Source organism: Colobus angolensis, unplaced genomic scaffold (assembly GCF_000951035.1).
Source record: "Colobus angolensis palliatus isolate OR3802 unplaced genomic scaffold, Cang.pa_1.0 Scaffold275, whole genome shotgun sequence".
Taxonomy (NCBI): domain Eukaryota; kingdom Metazoa; phylum Chordata; class Mammalia; order Primates; family Cercopithecidae; genus Colobus; species Colobus angolensis.
Window position 1 is genome coordinate 1,182,624 of NW_012115988.1, and position 10,814 is coordinate 1,193,437.

Genomic DNA, 10,814 nt, shown 5'->3' on the forward strand with positions numbered 1-10,814 from the left:
TTAAATTCGTATTAGCTCAATCAATAATAGATGTTTGATCTGAGCTGTTAACCTAGACAGGAAAGAAAATCTGATTAAAACGTGTTTACTAATTTTTCCTTGTGGTGAATGCTAGTTCACGTAGAGTCTTTCACACATTTTATACATATCTTAATCTCTATATATAACATAAGTATAGCAATTAATATATTTCATATTATTACAGAATATTTCTAAATCAAATATCCTGTAATCCAAAGAATATGTATTCATTTATGTATTTTCAAACTCTCTTTGTGGTTCTTAAATTTCTCATTGTAATATACTTACTTGAGACTTTGGAGGGAGGTAGAAGAACAAGAGTTATAAAAACAAGAATTAGAAAGTCAGTTGCAAAGGCAAAAGGTTCTGGAGAAAGACTAGAGAAAAGAAAAGAGGTCAACGGAGGAAAGAAAACACTCCAAGGGGAAAATCTGAAAGATGTGACAATCATTAATTACAATTATGTTACTCTGAGAGTGAAGCACAGCTGACATCTGTCACCCTACTTACGCCACCCACCAGGAAGCTGATAGTGTTGCTGTTTCCTCAAAGAAATACTATCTCTTTGGTTTCTTTGGATAATTACTGAAGAAATGATATGGTGTCATATTCTGAAGAAAAGGGTAGATACTGGTGGGGCGGGGGATGGAATACACAGTTCAGTAGATCATATGGTCTCACAAATTCCAGTTCCATGAATTACTGCTCTATAAGAAACAAATAGAATTTGGTTATGACCCTTGCAGCTGCTGTTACTTTGAGTTTTGGAAAATAATGCTATTGAAGGGATGATCATAATTTGTTATGTTGAAATAGTTTTATGAAAACATTATTACCAAGAATAATTTTGTTAAGCCTGCATTTTAAATATGTGGCTGAACAAAGTTTTGTTATATTAGAAATTATAACTGCTAATTGATAGATAAAACACATTGTCATAATAATGAAACACGCAAATAAGTAAACTGTCTCCCCATGTTTTGATGAACATGCTCTTGAGAAGCGTTCTTACTACTGTCAATTCTAATGGAAAAAACATTTTAACTTAAAAAATAAAATGTTCATGACAGCCATGAAAGAATTATCCATCTTTTTCTCACTTTCCAATCTTAGCATATTTTATTTCTAGTCATCTGAAGTTACTTTTTAATAGGATGATTATATTGCTGGATCTTACTTTCCAATTTTTAAAATTTTTTTAATTTTTATTTATTTATTTTTAGACAGAGTTTTGCTCTTGTCACCCAGGCTGAAGTGCAATGATGCAATCTCAGCTCACTGCAGCCTCTGCCTCCCAGGTTCAAGCAATTCTCCTGCCTCAGCCTTCCGAGTAGCTGGGATTACAGGTGCCCACCACCATGCCCAGCTAACTTTTTTGTATTTTTAGTAGAGACGGGGTTTCACCATGTTGGCCAGGCTGGTCTTGAACTTCTGATCTCAGGTGATCCGCCCATCTTGGCCTCCCCAAAGTGCTGGGATTACAGGCCTGAGCTACTGCACCTGGCCAGTTCCAACAATTTTTAAAGTGAGTATCATTTAGAGTAGATCATCCTGTGAAAAACAAAGGAAATGAAAGGTCTTAACTAGAACATCTGACCCATAAACTGCACTTTCGCTGCCTGCCAAAGACAATTTTACTACTAAGTTCAGACTATAAACAGAGGTTTTCTAAATATCACTGTGCTCAGAAAGTCTTGCTCCTTTATTTCATTTTTAACCACTTCGTGAGTGTACATCTAATCTCCATATGTGAAGGTTAAGCATGATGAGGGTAGGGCCATGGCAATCTCATTGTTCCATATTCCATTTTCCCCCATAGTTTCTCAATGAACCTCTAACACATGTATGAATCCAAAGTAATTTTAATCATGCTTATATACCCTTTAATGTTCTGTGTTTTCTGTTGTTTGTGTGTGTGCATGTGTGTTTTTTATGTATGTCACAAAACATACATAATCTCTAAAACTTTAAATCATTTCTGTAGCAGATGATATTTAAGATGTCATTGTTTCCTTTCTCCACATTTCATTTACTCATTATTCTTCCCCCACTATTTATTTGACAATAAGAGCTTTGCATTAGCTCAATTTCTTTTTTTTTTTTTGAGACGGAGTCTCGACTCTGTCCCCCAGGCTGGAGTGCAGTGGCCGGATCTCAGCTCACTGCAAGCTCCGCCTCCCGGGTTCACGCCATTTTCCTGCCTCAGCCTCCGGAGTAGCTGGGACTACAGGCGCCCACCACCTCACCCGGCTAGTTATTTGTATTTTTTAGTAGAGACGGGGTTTCACCATGTTAGCCAGGATGGTCTCGATCTCCTGACCTCGTGATCCACCCGCCTCGGCCTCCCAAAGTGTTGGGATTACAGGCGTGAGCCACCGCACCCGGCCAGCTCAATTTCTAATAAGCTTGAAGTTGATATAGTTTAAGACAAAGTATTCTAATGCAAACTTCATAACAAAAGTCCAGTAGTAAAAGTCCAATACAAGTCTACACCTTTGATATCCAAAATTGGATATCTGAACTCTGAAAACTAAATTTTTCTTGGTAGCAAAACTACATAATTGAACTCATTTGGCTGCAAAATTTAGCTGAAATGACATTGCTTTATTTATAGTCTTTATCCCTCTCACTCTGAATATTCATACGATTTCCTGCCAAATTATTAATGTGTTGGACTCTGAGGTGCTACCCAAATTCTGCTAGGGTGTTGTCTGATTTGCACCAAAGGCACTGTATAATTTTTTTGATATGTAGAACATTCCAAAATTTGAAAACTCATCTGACCCCAGGGAGTTCAAATAAAAGATTGCAAACTGAAAAAGCCTGGCAAGAAAAATTTAGCAATTTTTAAATTGAGCATCTAATTGAAGTGACACTAATACCTCAATAGAATCAAATCCAAATTATTACTTCGGTGCTTTTCTGTCCTTCCCATTTCATAGTAGATAGCATCTCAGCACAGAGTCTTGGGAAATTCCTTATCTAGTGGAGAAAAATCAAATGGGAGAGAACAGAATATTATTGCCTAGTATTTCCTTCTCTTCTCTTATCCCAGTTTTTAATATTTTATTATGGAAAGAGTGTCCATGGCAACAATATCATATCAGTTATTATATTATAATATATTGCAGTTAATATTATAAAAATTAAAATATAAAACAGAAATATATTTAATAGGTAGTTCAATCAAATTACATTCAACAAGCATTTTCAAACATCTATAGACTTTCCCTTAGCCTACTAACACAGGAACAGAAAATCAAATACCACATGTTCTCACTTATAAGTGGGAGCTAAATGATGAGAACACATGGGCACATAAAGGAGAACAACATACACTGGGGCCTTTCAGGGGGCAGAGAGTTGGAGGAGGGAGAGGATCAGGAAAAATAACTAATGCGTACTAGGCGTAATACCTAGGTGATGAAATCATCTGTACAACGAACCCCCATGACACGAGTTTACTTATGTAACAAACCTACACTTGTACTCCTGAACTTAAAATAAAAGTTAAAAAAAAAAAAAAAAGAAAGTGCTCGTATCCATGTGCAATTTTGCATGCACTTGCAGAAATCAGTTTCATTGACTCCATCCCATTATCAACCCCCTTTAAGGTGCCTATGAAGACCCTTAGTCTTAAAATGTGTCAGAGATCATGCAAAGAATTGGTGTTATAGTGCATGGCTCTGGATTGAAATAGTCCAAGTTTAAAAGAAGATACAGACAATCAGACAAATTACTACCATGCTATACAATAATTCTTGTAATTCACATGAGTGCAAAGTAATATTATACCACAGAAGAAGGAATAACTATTTACAAGGAAGTTTTCCTAGGGATGACATTTTATTGAATAATCATGGAAGGGCTCTTATAAAGAGATTTCAGGGAGGAAGTCTGGGGGAGGCTAGAGAACAGTTAAACTAAATGAAATTGTGTACTCTTTTCAAACACAATGTTCTAAATCCCATGATTGCATTTTCAGAAACAAAACAGAACAAATATTTTGTTTCTCAGTCTGGTTCTCCAGAATCCGTTCATGTATTCAGTAAATATTTGTTGACTATCTTTTCTGTTCCGTGCCAGGTCCTAGAATGTGGAGCAGCATGGCACTGTGTTTGTTGTTAGGGAGGTCACTGTCCCATCTGGGAGACAGGAAAATAAAAAATAAATAACAGAATGATGTTACAGAGACTGGGCAGTGTAGTGACATTTTAGCTGATGAATAGTGTCAAACCATCTCCCAAGACCCCATTGAAATAGCCCTGAAGATAGATGCACAAATTTTGGCAACAGTACTACACACTAAAGAGAACTAAGCTGGTGTCTAGAGAAATTTACAGACATCCCTGCACCATACCTTCTCTACCCTCTGACCTAGAACAACCCAAATTGCTGTCCCTAAATCTGGGATTCAAGGATGTTGTCAAGTAGAATTGCATTGGAACAGTCTGAGCTGGTCAGAATCAGGCTTATTCCTTACAACTATTGCCCTTGCCTTTTCTTTGTCTGCGTTGGTTTCAATATAACTCCTATGATTCAATATGTATCAGTGTTTTTAGTAGCAAGCAAAAGAAGCAATTTATATTGTCTTAGGCAAATAATTTATTGAAAAAATAGTGTATAGAGTTCCCTAGAAGACTGAAAAACTCAGTGAGGAAGTAACAGTGCCCTAAATCATACTTCTAAATTGCTGCTGCTGCTACTACTAAGTCCTGGGCATGGCAGGTTGTACCTCTTGCAACTCTCAGATGGGGCGCTGTATACCATTATTAGCACAGTGGCACCAGAACCCCCACTCTAAGTCATGTAACTACCAGAGCAGATTCTCTGTGGTCTAGTTCTGTCCTTATTATGGCAGCAGCAACCTTCTCACTTTCCAGAATAGATGTATCCTATTGATGGGTCCCTAAGGCAACCCGCAATCAGCTAATGAGGAGACTAAGCAAGGTAGTCGGGATCTACTTTAGTTTGTAAATCCAGGAAGTCACTTGATCTTACTAATATAGTGGATTGGTAATGCAGGTGATGGAAGAGCTAAGCCAAACAGAACAGTGAGACGGCCTCAGAGATTAACAGCGAGAGAAAGCTACTGATACTTCTGAGTTTAGAGAAACAATGGGTGCTGCCAGAGCCCAAAAGAGAGGAAAATCTGGTTGGAACTAAACTAAAAGTGGAAAATGCCTAGCTAATGTTGGGACCATGAGGGAAAACATTGTCCCTGGAGCTAGAGTCATGGAGGAAATGCAACAGAGATACTGTATCATATGGAATGAGAGACATAAAAATCCCTTGCCTCTCCGTTCTTCCCAACTTCTGAACATTCATCAGTGCTTTCCATTGAGCCAACCTCCCCAGAAGTCCATTGTATTTTCCTGTGATAAAGAACTGAGCAGGGCAAGAAAGGACCTGGATCTAAGACACAACAGGCAAGTTATCTGAACACTGAGAGAACACGTAGCTGGAACTGTCAACTTCTCATCAGGATTCCATGGCAGGAAATTTCCCATTTGCAAGAGAAGTTTCAGGTGGTGGGCAATGAAAGAGAATGGTGTACACATTCTCCACACAAACCACCAGAAAGAAAAATAGGTGGTGATACAGTGGTAACATTTCCCAGGAGGAAATGTCAACACCAGGGGTGTTTTGTTGACAGGGACCAAGTCAATAAGACAGAAGTCCTGGAGCAATGTGTGTTGGGATATGATTGCATCTGACCCCCCAGTTTGGTTTAAGAATTCCACAGTCAGAGCAGGTGGTTCACTTCCACTCCAGGACTCAAATTGACAGTGAGGATCCTAGGGAACCCTCATCTTTCTGTTGTTATTTTCTACACTTCATTGCAGAATTATTAAAGCAAGAAAAACAATCATGATTCTATGGCACTAGTGAAAGGCCGTATTTTTCCAGAGGATTCAAAGGAAGAACAAACATCTGAATATGTTTTTTTAATCAAAAAAATTCTAACCATTGCCAAATCCAAATATCACTTCCAGTTAGTAAACTTTTTCTGTGAATAAAGCCATTGCCTACCCCTTTCTTCTTGAAACTCTACTTGGTTTCCATGAAATCATGCTATTTATTTCCCTTCTTTAAATCTGATCTTTTTTTTCCTGCTCTGAATCCTAACTCTTAGTATTCTTTAGGTTTCCTTTCTCTACTCATTGTCCTTCTTGCTTGATGTATAATTTTTGAAAGGCGTAATTTAACTTACTGTCACTTTTAGTTCTTACGAATGTCTGGCTTCCAAATCTACATCCCCAATTCTTCACCTGCTATTATAAAGGTCTTTATATATGAGAATCAAACATTGCTAATTCTGCCCCCCCAAAACACACTATCTTCCTTAAAGCTGGTCCTTCATGTGTTCCTTCATTCAGTTGATTAAAGGGGCCACTCTCCTACTAACTTTGAGTCCTCCATATCTCTCACATCCAAATCTAATAATTAATAAATTCTTACCCATTAAATATTATTCAAAATTGTTTTTTTCTATTTTGTCCTACTCCTGTTGTCCTGGTTCTGGCCTTTGCCATCTCTAACTGGGAAATTGTTACACACAACTAGCTGGACCTCCAGTCTCTAGGCTCATTTTACTGTAATCTATTCACACAGTTGCCAGAAATCTATCTAAAAGATGCATATGTCATACTTCTCTTCTTAAAACCCTTCAAAAGTTATTTATAACATACCAGATAAAAATCCAATCACTCAAACTTCTCAAATACCTTAACCCTCTAGTCTATTCACTGACACTTTCTGTTTTACGCCTCCTCTACCTTTCTTAAATTGGGTGCACTGCTCTTCCCCCAGCATGATATGTTCTCTCTTCTTGGCAAGAATCCCCCAATGCCATTTCTATAAGCTTTACCTGGCAAACTATTCAGTCTTTAAGACTGAGTTCAAGATTATAGCTTCTGATAATCCATTCAGACCTGGTCAAATAGAATTAAATGCTTTACTTATCTGTTCCCATTCACAGAACACTGAGCATAATTCTATGGCTGTAGATATGATACATTTTACATGTGTGTTGCAGACACAAGACTGCGAGCTCCTGGAGGGCAGGATGTATCTCTTTCATGTTTATATCTCCCACCCTTATCAAACACCAGTACATACTGAATTTTGAATCTAAGCACCTGAATTTGTGTTCTTCTTATGATATTGGTCAAGTGGCCTTAATAGAAATAACATTTTATCTTCCTCAGTTTTCTTATTCATAAAGGGGTGTCATAATTTTTAGTTAATTATCTCATAAGGTTGTTACGAGGCTCACATGAGATGTTACAGTTATATTTTACATACTGCATGAAATATTCATATATTGGTTGTTTTGTAAATAGTATTGGTTTGCTAATTACAAATAAGAGCTTGCGCTTAAGTACAGATTTTTAGAAAAACAGCATAGGCAGAGATTTTACTTGGTCACTAAAAGAAAAGGGAATTTTTGTTTATGTTTCTGTACTAAAGAGATGTAACAAAAATGTAATATAACTGATAAAATGGATATGTAAAGGCACACTTACCTTAAAAATTTATATAAAAGTCCTAAAAACTGATGACAAAACACAATTTATAACTTGGTTAGTTTTGAATCTAGAATAATTTATTTTTTCTTCTAATAATTTAACATAAAGCTTGTGAAAAAGAAGCCAAATTGATGGCAGTGGCAGCCCATCTGGAGTGGCCACTGCCATGACAACAACGACTGCAATGGGGGAGGTGTGGCCAGGGCTGCTTGCTCCATGGAGGTGGTAGGAGATGCGAACAGGCAGAAGTTCTGCCCTCTTCCAAGTTGGATGGGTGGGACCCCAACCCTCCAGGACACAGCTGCAGCTGCCCAGCAGTGGCTGCAGACCCAGGCATCTCTGCACTCTCAGGTGCCCAGGAAGTGCACCTTCCCCTGCATGCTTGGAAGTGTCTACTCACAATGCCCAGCCTCTCCTGGCTATTGGTACCCTCTCTGATTTTGGAGCAAAGTTGTGGCTGTGCCCAGGCACTGTCACAAACCGGGTGGATTTGCACATGCTCATGGCAGCACTGACAGACACACCAGCCCCCTCCTGCCTCAGCCCCCTCTGGATTTTGGGTGCCAACCAGCCTAGAAGGAGGCTGAGAGGAGGCTAAAAGTAGCTCAGCATGGGCCTGCAGGCACCACTCAGCACAAACAGAGGGCACTGTGGAGGGCAAGTTAATGGCAGCAGAGAGCACAGGCTCCTTGGCAGAAAAGGGTGATTCTCCAGTGAAACCCCACCTTCAGGCCAGGGATAGCCTGAGGCCTGGGGGCCAGACGACCAGTTCCACGAACTGGTGTGAGAACTTATGGGGCTTTTTTCTGGGCCTGCCCATGGCCACCCAGGGACAAATCAGCACACACTTCCTCCCCTCTGAAGCCCATAAAAACCTTAGTTCTGTCTCAAGATATGCCCTAAGAATACATTTATATAATGTAATTCAATATTCTATTTATTTAGATAAAATATCTAATAATTGGATCTTAACTTGTTCAAAGACCAGACAACTTTAATTAGCTTAGAATGAAAATGAATCTTTCTAAATTTAAAGCCATGAAACATTTAAATAGTGATGCTAACAAGGGTAGAGTGAATCAGACTTGGGCAGATGATGGGTCAACCTGCCTTTGGAGAGGAGCTACCAGCTATGGTTCTCCTCTCTGCTGAGAGCTGAGCAGGTGACAAGATGATCTGCTTGTGGAGAGGAGCTACCCACCCTGGGTCTCCTCTTTGCTGAGAGCTGAGCAGATGATGGGATGACCTGCTTGGCGAGAAGAGCTACTCGCTGTGGGTCTCCTCTCTGCTGAGAGCTGAGCAGATCGTATGTCCTGCCTGCAGAGAGGAGCTAGTCATGTGGGTCTCTGCTGAGAGCTGAGCAGACGTTGGAATGACCTGCCTGCAGAGAAGATCTACCAACTGTGGGCCTCCTCTCTGCTGAGAGCTCAACACTTGTCGGGACGACCTGCCTGTATAGAGGAGTTACTCACTGTGAGTCTCCTCTCTACTGAGAGCTGGACTCTCGTCAGGATGACCTGCCTGTGGAGAGGAGCTACCTACTGTGGGTCTCCTCTGAGCTATTCTGTTGCTCAATAAAGCACCTCTTTGCCTTGTTCCACCTGGATTTGCCCGCATACTTCATTCTTCCTGGCTGTGGGACTAGAACTTGGGATCCACCAAATGGTAGGGTTGAAAGAGCTCAACACGTTGCAGATGACAAGAAAGAGTGAAGGGAGAAGGAGAAAAGAGCCATGGCCCTTTGTGGAGGCCAGGCCTGGGAGCTCCCTGAGCCAGGGCTGTGACACCCTCTTTGGGGTTCTGCAGTTTCTGGAGTCTCCAAACTTCTAGGCACCACCATGTTCCCCGGTGCCAGATGTGAAAGCTACTTATGGTATGCCTGGTCCAGCCACAGCCTCGTAGGGAGCTGCCTACCCCACCACAGCTGGTGTGCCTGACTGTACACAGTGGCTGACACTCACGCTTGTTTACTCACACACTACTCTGCTCCTGGCTCACCCTTGGCAGATGTGGGAACCAGGCTGGTAGTGCAAGCCAAGCACAGCCTGCCAGACTGAGTGGGTGGAAAAAGCCCAGTAGGCCTGATCAACATTAGGGCAAAGGAGCCACCAGTCACAGAGGTTTCCAGCCAGAGAAGCAAAACACCAGGGATCCTGTGACAAAACTATGAGAAGTGGAACAGAGTTTTATTTACTTGACCTAAAGCCTCTGAAAAACAATGTAATTAATCATTGTGATGGTCAGAAACTAATTCAACTATCTATTTACATATGCAAGAAGTCACTTAGAGTATTTTCAGTATGTTTTCTGCCATTCACTTTCTGTTTCTACACAAACATGCATGACAATTTAGGGACAATACATATCCATAAAATCATTATAAGGAATTCAATAAACATACAAAAAGTTATCAATAAAAATGCAAATAAACTTTTAATGATAGAATATGTTTATTCAATTTGCAGCTATCAGTTTTAAAAGAATAAAATAACATAAAGTATAATTTCAGAGGTGACTATTATGAAATCTTTGGAAATTTTTTTTATTTTCCGAGCACGAGTGCATATGTTATGACTATGTAGCTTCTGAGTAAACTATTTTTTGAGGTTGTTTGTGCAAAAACAGGTTAATAAAGAAAGGAAACTTTATAATTTACCAATTCATCTGGAAAAAACACAACAGACTACAAAGCCTGAAAATTCTCTTTATTTGTATTTTTTAAATAATGTATACTAAGGGTAGTACAGTCTTCTTAGTATGCTTTACTATTCATTAATTGATGTTGGAAAAAGTTCCAAAGCAATTTTATTAGATCTAGGACAAGATGTTTATAAATTTATCTGGTGTGCCACTCTGAATTTGCAATTCAGCCTAAGGAAAAAAAAAGAATCCTGTTCTCACTCTCACCAACACTGTTTTTCACTGTGCAATCTTCCTTTCCAATAATAATACTTTACAGTGAAATAGGCAGGAATAAAAGGAGAAAAGGAGGGAAGAAGAAACAAAAGCTTATGGGGAGCTTGACCAAAGTGACAGAACAAGTGTCACAAGGCATGATCTTCAACAAATCAAGTGCTACATATTTTTATGCACCTGAATCCCTAAAATTAATTGCTTTCCAAGCTGCGGCTTTAGAATTATGCTGTCCATATATTGCTTATACATGGGTATAAGCAATTGTCTCAAGGGTGCTTTTTTCTTCAAATAAATAACTAAATATGCAGAAACAATCCCATTATTTTTATTTTTATTTTTAAATAT